The sequence below is a fragment of the Bubalus kerabau genome, chromosome 8, assembly GCF_029407905.1.
Source record: "Bubalus kerabau isolate K-KA32 ecotype Philippines breed swamp buffalo chromosome 8, PCC_UOA_SB_1v2, whole genome shotgun sequence".
Taxonomy (NCBI): Eukaryota; Metazoa; Chordata; class Mammalia; order Artiodactyla; family Bovidae; genus Bubalus; species Bubalus kerabau.
Window position 1 is genome coordinate 101,533,222 of NC_073631.1, and position 14,458 is coordinate 101,547,679.

The 14,458-nt window shown below is 43.1% G+C and overlaps 1 protein-coding gene across 2 annotated transcripts in view; it reads right to left on the reverse strand.

Moving 5' to 3' along the window:
- Window positions 1-14,458, reverse strand: part of LOC129659523 (aldo-keto reductase family 1 member B1) — a 185,869-nt gene that overhangs the window by 90,423 nt on the left and 80,988 nt on the right. The window lies entirely within an intron of this gene.

Consider the following 14,458-nt stretch of genomic DNA (forward strand, 5'->3'; position numbering starts at 1 on the left):
AAATACCCAGTGTTGGAAGAGAATTCTGGCCTTCTGAAAAAAAAGATTCAGAAAGCTGTTAGAAAACAAACACATGAGTTTGCACACAGTGGAGAAAATAAGAGGAACTCTGCCAGTGCTGCCCCTTCTTCACACTGACAAAGAGGGGCTGAGCTGTTCCACGGACACCCTGCCCAAGGGGAAAGGGAAGTGAGTCTCTGGCTGAGTACAGAACACAGCTGGAGAAACCCATTTCTCTCCAGCAGTGTCCCTAGCACTGAGACAGGACTTCCGTGATGGGTGGGTGGGCGGAGATCAGGAAAGAGGCAGATTAAAAATACCAAAGGACAGTAAAGGGATGCAGTTCCTGTGGACTGAGCTCAGGACTCCCAACAGGAAGCTCGCCCAGAAGCCACTGGGAGGACCTCACCTGAGGGTCTCCCCACCAGCCTGCAGGCACCCCAAGTGCCCCAGGACTAAAGACACATCACCCCGCACTCTTTAGCTGGCTTGCCTCTGAGGGCAGTGGCAAGAGAGTCTGGTAAAATCAGTGCGATCAGAAAAACAGACCAGGATCTGTGGACGAGGGAGAAGCCACAAACTTGAGCTATAGCTCCACCTTCTGGAAAATAAGAGATTCCAGCAGTCAGCCGAAGGAGTTGAAAGAACCAGAGACAACCTAAAAGCTTGAGAATCCGGCAATAAAAGAAAGACCTGTGGAGCAGGTAGACCCATACAAAGGCAGAGGGGAAAGCCCAGATATAATAGGACCAATAAAAAAATACACCCCATCTGAAGGCAACTAGTAATCTTTTGAGAAGACTGCTACTTCAAATGCAAAAGCATCAATGCAAAGCTATAAGGAACACAGAGAATCAAGGAAATGGCACCAAAAATTAACAATAATCCTCCAATAACTGAGCTCAGAGGCATAAGCCCTTCTGATCTAGCTGCTGAAGAATTAAAAATGGCTGTTCTGACAAAGTCAATGAGCTACAAGAAACAGACAGACAATTCAAAGATATCAGGGAAAAAAGTAAACAAAGTGAGAAATTTAACTAAGAGATATAAAGCACAAAAAAGAACCAAACAGAATTTCTGGAGCTGAAGAATTCAATGAGTGAAATGAAAAATGCAATAGAGAAAATCTGTACCAGAGTAGATCAAAGGGAAAACAGAATAAGTTACCTAGAGGACAGGAACTTTGAAATAACCCAATCAGAGGGGAACAAAGAAGGGTGAATGAAAAAGAGCAAAGAAATCATACATGATCTATGGGATGCAATGAAACATACAAATATTAGAATAAACAGGTTTCCAGGAGAAGAAGAGAAAGAGGAGGCAGGAAGATTGTATCAAGAAATAAGAACTCAAATGATGAAAATGCTCTGGAATTAGTGGTGATGTTTGCAATTACTTAGTGATTAAACAATGTACACTTTAAAAGGGAGGAAAAAAAGAAATAATAGCTGAGAACTTCCTGACCCTGAGGAGAGATTTGGACATCTGTATTCATAATGCTATTACCCCTTATCTCAATGCAAAATGACCTTCTCTCAGACATACCCTAGTGGTCAGCAGTAAAGAATCTGCCTGCAATGCAGGAGACACAGAAGACTCAAGTTCAATTCCTGGGTCGGGAAGATCACCTGGAGAAGGAAATGGCAACCCACTCCAATATTTGTGCAGGGAAAAATCCCATGGACAAAGGAGCCTCGTGGGCTGCAGTTCATGAGGTTGCAGAGAGTTGGACGTGATTGAGCAACTGAGCACTCACTCACTCAAGATATATTATAATGAACCTATCAAAAATAAAAGATAAAGACACCATGGCTGCCATCAGGAAGACAGGACACAAGGCAAGGATGTGGAAGAAAGAGAACTCTGACACATTGTTGATGGGAATGTAAATTGGTTATCCAAATAGAAAATGGTCTGAAGGTGTCTCAAAAATTAAAAACAGAACTATCATATGATTCAGGAATCTCACTTCTAGGCATATAGCCAAAGAAAATGGAAACAGGATCTCAAGAATATATCTGTACTTGCATGTTTATTGCAGCAGTATTCATAACAACATATGTAAATAACTGAAATATATGTCAACAGATGGATAAAGATGTGCTATGTACATGCAATGGAGTACTTTTCAGCTTTTAAAAGAAGGAAATCCTGCCATTTGTGACAACGTGGGTGGATCTTTAGGGCATTAGGCTAAGTGAAAAGACAGAGAAAGACAAATACTTCATGGCATCACTTACACATGGAATCTACAAGAAAAGTCAGACTCATAGAAACAGAATAGAATGGTGGTTGCCAGGGAAATAGGGAGAAGTTATTAAAAGGGTACAAAACTTCAGTTATAAGGTGCATAAGTCTGAAGATCATTGTATAATATGGCAACTATAGTTAACTGTATTGTATGCTTAAAATTTTCCAAGATAATAGAACCTAAATGTTCTTTCTTTCTCATACACACACACATGTACACATACAAAGGGCAAATATGTGAAATGAGGAATGTGTTCACTAAGTCAAAGTGGGGGGGACCACTTTCACAATGTGTACATATATCAAATCATGTTGTGCACTTTAAATATCTTATAATTGTGTTTGTCCATTATACCTCAATAAAGCTGAAATATAATAAGTAAAACCCTATTGGGCTGTGTTGTGTTTAGTAGCTCAGTCTTGTCCGACTCTTTGTAACCCCATGGACTGTACCATCAGGCTCCTCTGTCCATGGAGATTCTCCAGGCAAGAAAACTGGAGAGCACCGCTGTGCCCTCCTCCAGGGGATCTTCCAACCCAGGGATCGAACCCAGGTCTCCTGCATTGCAGGCAGATTCTTTACCATCTGAGCCACCAGGGAAGCCTTCTACTGAGAAAAAAGATTAGGGCAACTGAAACTTAAGTTTCATGACAAAGCTACCTTTGTGGGCATGGCTTTGTAGCTCTGCACCATCTGGTTTCCATATACTTCTCTGGCTTCATCCTTAGCTCTGTTCTCGGATCATCCACTCTGTTCTGTGTCTCACCATTTTGGGAATTGTTCTTTTCCTCCTTGTTCCCATCAGATACATGAGTTGCTGCTTCCTCTCCCTCTTGGATATATTGACGTGGGAATATTGGACAGGTGAAAAATGATCGCTGCCTGTCACTTATTCTTCTGTAAAGTATTGGGTTGGCCAAAAAGTTCATTTGGGATTTTCACGTTACCGAAAACTCAAATGAAATTTTTTGGCTAACCCGATCATTTTCTCTTAACTTTTATTTTACACAAAGTAAAACATTGTACATACATATTCCTCAGACCAAATGAAAGAGAAATTCAGCTTCTTAAAGTATAAAACCAAGAAGCGGGAAGGTACCTAATCAAAGCTCTTACTAAACCTTCTGGGGTTGATTAAACGCAGCCACAAATTCTTCATAAAAACTCTCATCAAGAAGTAGAGTTTGTTTTCCCACATCTTGACTCAGTGTTGGCCCTGTGACTTGCTTTGACTAATAGAATGTGGTGGAATTAATACTGCAGACGTTCTAAGAATAGGTCGTAAAATGCCTCTGGAAACCTGGCGAGGATGACGCATAGGCATGTGGAGAGGGGTCTTGGCTGTCATGGCTGGCAGCCACCTCAGTCAAATGAAGCTGGAGGTGTGAGTGAGCCCAGCTGACACCATGTGGAGCAGAAACAAGTTCACTGAGGAATTGCATCCCGAATTGCCAACCCATAGACTCATGAGCAAATAAATGGTGGTTGTTATGACAAGCTCATTCACACAGAAACAGCTGATACACCTTCCTAATCCCAGTTATCCAATAAAGATCTTTTTCCTTCTCACCAATCATCGGTTAAGTGGTTCTAGAGGAAATATTGTGAAGGCTAGGTGAGACACCTTTCGGTATTCTGTGAGTCACAAAGAACTTACTAATTCAACAATACTTGCACTGCCATGGCATCAGTATGTGCTGGGACAATAAGATGGCCCCGTGCGATTCACGAGACTTTCTACTATGACCTAGTGGCCACAGTTATGAGACAGGCGTATGTTACCTGTTACTGAAGTAGATCATTTAACAAACATTATTGGAGTCTGAAGATTTTCTATTCATAGGTGCAAACGCCGTGTCAGTTGGCCTCAATGAGTTATATCATAATCCACAGTCTAGAGGTTAATGTTCACTTCAAGAGTCAATCAGAGGATTTCTCTGGTGGTCCACTGGGAGTGGCTAAGACTTTGTACTCCCAATGCAGCGGGCTCAGCTTCAATGGGAACTAGATCCCCCATGCTGCAAGTGAAGATTCTGCACGCCACAACGAGGATCAAAGATCCCTCATGCGGCAATTACAACCTGGCACAGCCAAATAAAAATAAATAATTTTTTTTAAAAAAGGGTCAATCAAAGCCAACTCACAAACAAGTGAGACCACAAAGACAGAAACCCCACTACCTGCAGGCTGAAATCTATGCTGTGCCATGCCACGCGACTCTGTCATGTCCTCTGTATTGCAGACTACCCAGCTAGTCACAACTGACTTGAACAAGATCAGGATCTGGCCATCTTGCAACTGAACCTGGAATTGCAACCCTCATCACTGAGTCACTGCTGCTCCCCTCTCCTTTTCTAGACCCCATTCACAGTGGAAACAATTACGAGGTAAGAGAGTCCCTTTATCCTCTTTCTTTCTTTCTTTTCCTCTCTCCCTCCCACCTCGCCTTTCCCCCCCATCTCTCTCCTCTAGCTGAGATCCTTTTACACAAAAGAAGGGCACTTTTCCAACTTTCACAGGTGCTGACTTTGTTACTTCACTGTGAACAAACAGAAACTTCTATTGCACTTGTGATCTAGGGCTATGAAACTTAATTCAGGTCTATTAGCAGGCACTTGATCAAATAGTTTAGTTTCTGCCAATAGACCTAAAGCTACCCTCAAAATGAACCCTATTAATGAAAATAAAGTCACACAAAAAAGGATGAGGCTGTCCCATCTCAAAATGAGCTATGTGCAGGGCCCAAGGGTCCATGAAACCCAGTAGGCATGGGGTCTAGGGTCTATGATATTTTTTACGGACCTGCAAAGATGTTTTAATTTTCGTATCTTTAAAACTCAGAAGAAAAATATGTAATATAATAATGTGCATGTGTGCTCATTCAGTCCTGTTGGACTCTTTAGCGACGCCACGGACTGTAGCCCACAAGACTCCTCTGTCCATGGAATTTTCCAGGCAAGGATACTGGAGTGGACTTCCATTTCCTCCTCCAGGGGTTCTTCCTGACAGGGATGGAACCTGCATCTCCTGCATTGGCAGGCAGATTCTTTACCACTGTGCCACCTGCTGCTGCTGCTGCTAAGTCACTTCAGTCATATCCGACTCTGTGAGACCCCATAGACGGCAGCCCACCAGGCTCCCTCCATCCCTAGCATTCTCCAGGCAAGAACACTGGCATGGGCTGCCATTTCCTTCTCCAATGCATGAAAGTGAAAAGTGAAAGTGAAGTCGCTCAGTCGTATCGAACTCTTCACGACCCCATGGACTGCAGCCTACCAGGCTCCTCCGCCCATGGGATTTTCTGGGAAGCCCCTAATACAATAAACTGCATAAAATAATACATCAGTTCAGTTCAGTTCAATCACTTAGTTGTGTCTGACTCTTTGCGATTCCATGGACTACAGCATGCCAGTCCTCCCTGTCCACCACCAACTCCCGGAGTTCACTCAAACTCATATCCATTGAGTCAGTGACGCCATCCAACTATATCAGCCGTCCCCTTCTCCTCCTGCCCTCAATCTTTCCCAGCATCAGGGTCTTTTCAAATGAGTCAGTTCTCCGCATCAGGTGGCCAAAGTATTGGAGTTTCAGCTTCAACATCAGTCCCTCCAATGAACACCCAGGACTGATTTCCTTTAGGATGGACTGGTTGGATCTCCTTGCAGTCCAAGGGACTCTCAAGAGTCTTCTCCAACACCACAGTTCAAAAGCATCAATTCTTCGGCACTCAGCTTTCTTTATAGTCCAACTCTCACATCCATACATGACTACTAGAAAAAAACATAGCTTTGACTAGACAGACCTTCGTTGACAAAATAATGTCTCTGCTTTTTAATATGCTCTCTAGTTGGTCATAACTTTTCTTCCAAGGAGCAAGCATCTTTTAATTTCATGACTGCAGTCACCATCTGCAGTGATTTTGGAGCCCCCCCAAATAAAGTATGTCAGTGTTTCCACTGTTTTCCCATCTATTTGCCATGAAGTGATGGGACTGGATGCCATGATCCTAGTTTTATGAATGTTGAGTTTTAAGCCAACTTTTTCACTCTCCTCTTTCACTTTCATCAAGAGGCTCTTTAGTTCTTTGCTTTCTGCCATAAAGGTGGTGTCATCTGTGTATCTGAATTTATTGATATTTCTCCCAGCAATCTTGATTCCAGCTTATTGCTTCACCCAGCCCACCATTTCACATGATGTACTCTGCATATAAGTTAAATAAGCAGGGTGATAATATACAGCCTTGATGTACTCCTTTTCCTATTTGGAACCAGTCTGTTGTTCCATGTCCAGTTCTAACTATTGCTCCTCGACCTGCATACAGATTTCTCAGGAGGCAGGTCAGGTGGTCCAGTATTTCCCATCTCTTGAAGAATTTTCCAGTTTGTTGTGATCCACCCAGTCAAAGGCTTTTGACATACTCAATAAAGCAGAAGTAGATGTTTTTCTGGAACTCTATTGGTTTTTCGATGATCCTATGGGTGTTGGCAATTTGATCTCTGGTTCCTCTGCCTTTTCTAAATCCAGCTTGAACATCTGGAAGTTCACAGTTCACATATTGCTGAAGCCTGGCTTGGAGAATTTTGAGCATTACTTTACTAGCGTGCGAGATGAGTGCAATTGTGCGGTAGTTTGAGCATTCTTTGGCATTGCCTTTTTTGGGGATTGGAATGAAAACTGACCTTTTCCAGTCCTGTGGCCACTGCTGAGTTTTCCAAATTTGCTGTCGTATGGAGTGCAGCACTTTCACAGCATCATCTTTTAGGATTTGAAATAGCTCAACTGGAATTCCATCACCTCCACTAGCTTTGTTTGTAGTGATACTTCCTAAGGCCCGCTTGACTTCGAATTTCAGGATGTCTGGCTCTAGGTGAGTGATCACACCATCGTGATTATCTGGGTCATGAAGAGCTTTTTTCTATAGTTCTTCTGTGTATTCTTGTGGACTTCCCAGGTGGTACTAGTGGTAAAGAACCTATCTGCCAATGCAGGAGATGAAAGAGATGCAGGTTTAATCTGTGGGTTGGGAAGATCCCCTGGGGGAGGAAATGGTAACCCATTCAAGTATTATTGTCTGGGGAATCCAATGGACAGAGGAACCTGCCAGGCTACAGTCCATAGGTTCAAAAAGAGTCAGATATCACTGTCATGACTTAACAACCAGGCACAATATGTATAATATAATGCAATATATATAATCATAAATTCATCCTTTATACCAGCTTACTCATAAAATACACTTTAAAATATTTTTATGAAAGCAGGGTTTATGCGTTCACAAGTGTAGTAACGAGGCCCTTGCTGTGTGGGGGTGAAGTATAACACCCAGTGAACTTGGCTGTGAGCCTGTTCCATGGCTGGGGCTCAGTTGGAAATGAGCTAAGAGCTTTAAACAGAGCTGGGATGTTAAGAAAAGAAGGGGCCTAGGGCCTAGTTTCAGAAGAAGCTTGGGCAACCAGCCTACTGGAAAAAAAGTTAAAAGCAAGTTAGAAGCAGCATGAACAGGAGCAGAATAAGGCTGGTGGTGGGGTATGGGGTGGGAAGCTAGAGTATTTTGTGTTTGGGATAAGAAACTGGGCCCTGAGGAACAAAGGCATACGTGTGTACTAAGTCACTTCAGTCATGTCTGACTCTTTGCGACCCTATGGACTGTAGCTTGTCGGGCTCCTCTCTCCATGGGATTCTCCAGGCAAGAATACTGGAGTGGGTTGGAACTACGGCATTAGGTACCAATTACATGGGGAACTGCCTATGGATGCTGTGTTCCTGGAGACAGGGCCCAGGTGAGACAGAAGAGTCCTGTTCTCAGGGTGTGGGGACACCAGAGTGGGGACCCCACTCTGGCTGGGCAGAGACTAAACAGGCCTGGAAAACACTTCTGTTACTTGTGTTTAACAAAAAAAAAAAAAAGAAAAGAAACTAGACAAAACAGGAAATCATTCCTGTTCTCCTGGCAGAAAACTGGTGTGTCTTCATCTGTCACAGATAAGAATGCTATGGCCTTGACTTAGATCCATCTCATGAGTCCCATTTGATGTGAATAAAGGAAACATATTCTATCACCCCCAGGGATAAGCAATCCAACCAAAGAGTGCTTTCACGAGTTACAGAAGTATATAAATGTCTTTAAACTATCCCCATTCTTGTAGCAAGCTTTCAAAATTAACGATGCCTGAGAGGAGTAGTACTTATCTATAAATCCTCCCTGAAGGCAATTAAAGTCATCATTCCCTTTAGTTGTTGTATGTTCATCAGTTTCAAAAGATCTTGGATGGAGAAATATATTACCGAGTCTGGATTGACTTCTTTGCAGCATGGCATAATGCAGTGGTTCTTCAACTTAGGTGTACATAAGAACCACTTGGATGGTGGTTGTTAAAACAGTAGACTCCCAAGGACCACATCCCCGCTCCCCATTTTAGTTCACTGGATGCTGTTATCTGCATTTTTTAACAAAGAAATCTAAGTTGGTTTAGGTGCCAGTGATTGGTCGATGGTATTATGAGAAACACCTTCATAGTGCTCCAGGTATACTCTCTAGTGGAAAGAAGAGTGTCTCCACCTTGGGAACACCTTAAGGACCTCCCTAGGGAGCTTTTTACAATGCCACTGTTTTATCCTCAGACTTAGCAGTTCTACTCCCATGTAAATACCCACCGGAAATGTGAACATATAATCACCAAAACATACATACAAGACTGTTTATATCATCATTAGCTCATAATATCCCCAAACTGGAAAGATCCTAATGTTTATCAATAGTTGAACAAAATGTCATAGACCACAATAGGAATAAACAGACTACAGCTTCATTCAGCAACACAGATGAACTTTACAAGCATACTTTTCAGTGAAAGGGACGAGGCACAAAAGAATATGCAATGTATGAAAAAAGAAAAGTCGCTCAGTTGTGTCTGACTCTTTGTGACCCCATGGGCTTTTAGCCTGCAATGTATGCATGCATGCTAAGTTGCTTCAGTCGTGTCCGACTCTTTGTGACCCCATGGACTGTAGCCCATCAGGCTCCTCTGTCCGTGGGATTCTCCAGGCAAGAATACTGGAGTGGGTAGCCATTCTCTTATCCAGGGGATCTTCCTAACCCAGGGACGAAACACAGGTCTCCTGTTTTGCAGGCGGATTCTTTACCATCTGAGCCACCAGGGAAGCCCACACAATTAGCGCAGAACCAGCCACAACTGCTCTGTGGTGTCAGAAGTCAGGAGAAAGGTCATCCTTGAGGATCTGGAGAGTGACTGGGAGAAGGTGTGAGGGAGTTTCTGTGTCTCTAATGTTGTTTCTTGTTCTGGGTGTGTTTACATGGGTGTGTTCACTGTGTGAAACTCACCAGCCTCTGCTCAGGTTCAGAGCACTTGTCTTGAGGGGCTTGTTAAACTGCGACCAAAAAACTGTGTGCCAAGTCGTTTCAGTCGTGTCCAACTCTGGGCAACCCTATGGACCGTAGCCCACCAGGCTCCCCTGTCCACGGATTCTCCAGGTGAGAATACTGGAGTGGGTCATCATTTCCTCCTCCAGGGGATCTTCCTGACCCCAGTGATCGAACCCCATTTTCTTACATCTCCTGCATTGGCAGGCAGGTTCTTTACCACTAGCGCCACCTGGGAAGCCCCATACTTAAGACTAAAAATTAAGTTCAGTTGGTGTCTGGGTTCTCCTGGAGCCCAGCTAAATCTGAACTTGAGTGAGTGTGGGTGTGTATAGGTGGGTGGTCCTGAGTGTCAGTGGTTAAAAGTTCCCCAGGTGATGCTAGTGTACAGGTAAGGCTGAGAACCACTGCTCAAGGAAAAGCCTCATCTGGGTCTACGTGTGACCTTTAAGGTGACCAATGTTCCCGCAGATAAACTGACCTGAATAGTTTACCTAACCTCTCTGAAGCTCTTCCTCTACCATAGGAGGATGATAATGATGTCCACTCAGTAAAGTTACCTGGGATGAGAAATGGGAAAATAGCCCACAAGCACTTGGCCTCGTGGCGACAGCATCCTTCCTTTCCCTCTCTCCTTTTCCAGGGTGTTTCCTCCTCTACCTGATCTCTCCCTTGCCTGACAGACTGTCTCAGGGAATCCTATACTCCTGAGCTGTCCTTCTCCTTGAGAAGGAAGGGTCTCTTTACCTGGATAAAGACGGAGATTGTAAGCAGAATGCACAGCGCAGAGCACTGTGTGGAGCCTATGGACTAAATGCTCATAACACAACACTGTTCATACAAACTCCAAATGCCGGCAGATTTCACATCGGTATCATGAAAGCAATTCACCAAAATGTTAGCATATGGCCTCAGCATGAGGAACAGAAATAAAATAGGGTGAACACAAATCCATGGGCTTCCCAGGTGGCTCAGATGATAAAGTATCTGCCTGCAATGTGGGAGACCTGGGTTCGATCCCTGGGTCAGGAAGATCCCCTGAAGAAGCGAATAGCAACCCACTCCAGTATTCTTGCCTGGAGAATCCCATGGACAGAGGAGCCTGGTGGGCTACAGTCCATGGGGTTGCAAAGAGTCAGACACAATTGAGTGACTAACACTTGACATTTTTTCAATACTCAAACATTGGGTGAAGCAATGATGTTCATATGCCATGGATGGAGTCAGTTCATGCATCTGACCACTCCCCAAGTACATGAGTGAAAAAACATACACATTGATATCTAGAAATGTATTTTTATGGAAACAAAGACATAAAACCCCATCTGACTTCCTTCTACACTCCAGGGACCCCTGAACCTGAGGACCCTTTCTCGTGAGAACATGGTTTTATGGGCAGCAGAAATGAAACTTGAGAGCTTTTGCCTGTTTTGGCAATCTTACCTCAAAATATGTTTTCTTTTATGCTCTAGATGACTCATATTTCCTTAATTTACAAAGCTGAATACATGCTTGATCAGTCTGGATGTCTGGGTTTGCTGGTCATGGATCACTGTGACTCATCAATCCACACAAACTATGAGAAAATAAATGTTTGTTGTTTTAAACTGTTATTTTGGGAATAATTTATCATGCCGCAGTAGGTAACCACTGCACCAGAGAACGGCCTTCTCATGCTCATGGACGCACCCTGTTGGCCATTGTCTGCCATGTGCTGGCACCACCACCCCTTCCGATGAATGTGTAAGACCTACAGATACTGGCATCATTTCTGGACATGTCAGCCACCTCTACTAGTTATCAATGTCCGCAGGAATCCCCACTGCCATCCCCTACCAGATGCTACAGCCTCTCTCCTGCTCTGGTGTTTGCTTATGTTTAGTTGCTAAGTCATATCCGACTCTTTTGAGACCCCATGGACTGTAGCCTGCCAGGCTCCTCTGTCACACTGGCTTTGGCTTTAGAGCCCAATAACCAGTATTCATATCCTAGCTCTACCATTTACCTTGAACAAACTACTGAACATCTCAACGTGTCAGTTCCTCTGTTATGAAATGGGGATAGTAATAGTATCTACCTCATGAGGCTACTTGAAGAATAAGTGAGAAAATGTGTTAACACATGCACTATTATGCATTACATGGCTACTACTAGTAATAATAATAATAATAGTAAATCAGAATCAGAATTACCTCTCTTCTCATCTGACAATGAAGGCTTTTTGTTTGTTTTAAGCTGAGTAAGACTTGTGGCTGGATCATTCTTCCTGTGAGATAAATTCTGAACCAGATATTCCTCAGTTCATCATGGGACTAAAGCTTGCTTTTATTTATAAGTGAGAATGAAATTAATTTTGGATGGCATGAATGAAAAAATGGGCTGCAAGCAACTGCTTCTGGCTGATGATATCCACTTCTGAAAATGTTCTGTGTTACACTTTCAGCTTACACGGCCTTTCTTTTTTGCCAAAGTCTTTACTTTGACTTTCTAGTATTTCAGGATTAAAATCCACGAAATTAGGATTCCTTCTCTGTAGGTATCAGCAGGGTTTAGAAGAGACTTGCAAAATCCAGCAGTGTGGGAAAAGTACCTGGTGTGAATCACCATCTATACATTGACTTTCCCTGAAATGGGATTCGTATATCTGGTCCTTAGGTGTGATCATGCATCCTTTTGTATAGTTATCTGAGATGTCCTTATTCCCATCGAATCCTTAGTTATACAGCCCACTCTACAACCTCCATCCAGCTCTCCTGAATATCATATGCATGACGAACTTGTGTTCATCACAACTTTCACAGTCTCTGACTTGAGACGTTCAGGGGCTCACTGATTCCTTCTGAAACCTTACCCTGTAATGTATACACTCAAGGATCATAAGGTAGAAACAAGACAATTAACAGAGACCTCCCCCTAAGCTTGTTTCGCAGAGCACCAGGGAAACTAGGTACGGAAACACTTACTAACTAACAGCACTTTCCACTGGCACATTGAGGGACTAAAATGCTCGATCGTGAACTTTGTACATCGTTCACCAAAAATCTACCATGTATAACATGTGGAACTATCCTGATACTGCACATGCCACCTGTGAAGAGACATGAAGGACAGTCATCCCTATGCACAGAATTCCTGAAACTTCTCCTTCATTTCCACCAAATATTTCAGAGCCGCCTCCCCATCTTGCTCCCTACTTCCACAATAAATACCCAACACAAAAGCCCATCGGGGAGACAGATCTGAGCTTTGCTTCCTGTCTCCTTGCTTGGCTGCCCTGCAGTAAAGGCTTTCTCCTTCTGCAAAAGACCTTTGCCTCTTTTGGTCTTGTGCAGGACAACGGTCTCACTTGTTTGGTTTCACTTCCTTTCAGCCAGCTTTGCCAGTGGACATGAGTAATCGGGCTGCTCTCCCAGCCCCTGGGGCTCATGGGACACTCTGAGACTACATTTAGCCACTCATCCAGACACCTCCTGTGGTCATGAAGACCCTACAGTTTTGGGAACCAAGAGATCCCATCCTAGACTTGATGCCTTCTCCACAGCCTCACCCCGGGAAATGAGGCACAGTTCTCCTCCACTTTGGGGCATCCGAACCCACCTGGGTATCCATAGATATGCTCCAAAATATTAACAGTGATCATTTCTAAATGTGGGACTATGTGTGGGTTTTATTTTCTTAATCTATTCAGTGTTCTCTACTGATTTTTCTTTTATATTTTATAAAGAATATAATATTAAAAAAAACCCAAAAGTTGAAAATAATTACTGAAACATCACAAACGGTGGAGTGTGTTATTGTATAAATGGTGTTGCAAAAATACTCCTCAATTTTGGGACTTTCCTGGTGGTCCAGTGGTTAAGAACCTGCCTGCCGGTGCAGGGGGACACAAATTCGATCCCGGGTCCAGGAAGATCCTGCATGCGGCAGAACAACTAAGCCCTTGCACCACAACTACTGAAGCCTGAGTGCTCTAGAGTCCATGTGGCACACTACTGAAGCCTGAGTGCCTAGAGCTCATGCTCCCTAGCAAGAGGAGTCCCTGCTCACTGCAACTAGACTAAGCCGACCCACAGCAATGAAGACCCAGCATAGTCAAAAATTAATTAATTAATTTAAAAAACCACTATTAAAAAAATTCAATTTTGAACCACATTTCACATGATAAACAAAAACAGATTTCCTTTGACTACATGCTCCCCTTTCTGGAGAAAAGCACAGAGACCTTAGATTAGTTGGAACCAGAAGCCTGATGATGTTGACTTCTGATTACCTCACCACCAACCAATCAGAAGACTGTGCATGACCTGAGCTCACACACCCCATAACCCTCTCCTAAGCATGTGGTCTCTTCCTCTTTTCCCTCTGTTATCTCAGAGCAAAACCTGGGGAGTCAGGAGTTGGTTTTTTGGGACATGAGTCCACCTTCTCCCCAGAACTGTGGGCTTCTGCAGTAAAGCTATCTTTCCTTTCCACCAAACCAATACTACTCAGTATTGGTTACTTAGGTGACTAGCAGTTAAACCTGAGTTCGGTAACATATGCAATGTATTAACTATATATTTTGAATGTGTATACACACACGTGAACACACATTTACACATATATGAAAGTCTGGAGGAAACAGTACTCTTGTAATGTTATCATGAGTGGTGAGAATATAGGTGATTAATATTTCCTTGTTTATAATCTATATTTTTCAGTTTTACTAAAATGAGTATAAATCATTTTTTCTTAATAAGAAATTACTTTAACAATTTTGCTCACCCAAATTAATTTCTTGATCAGTTTTCTATATAGCACACTTACATTATTTCCAATTTTTTCAT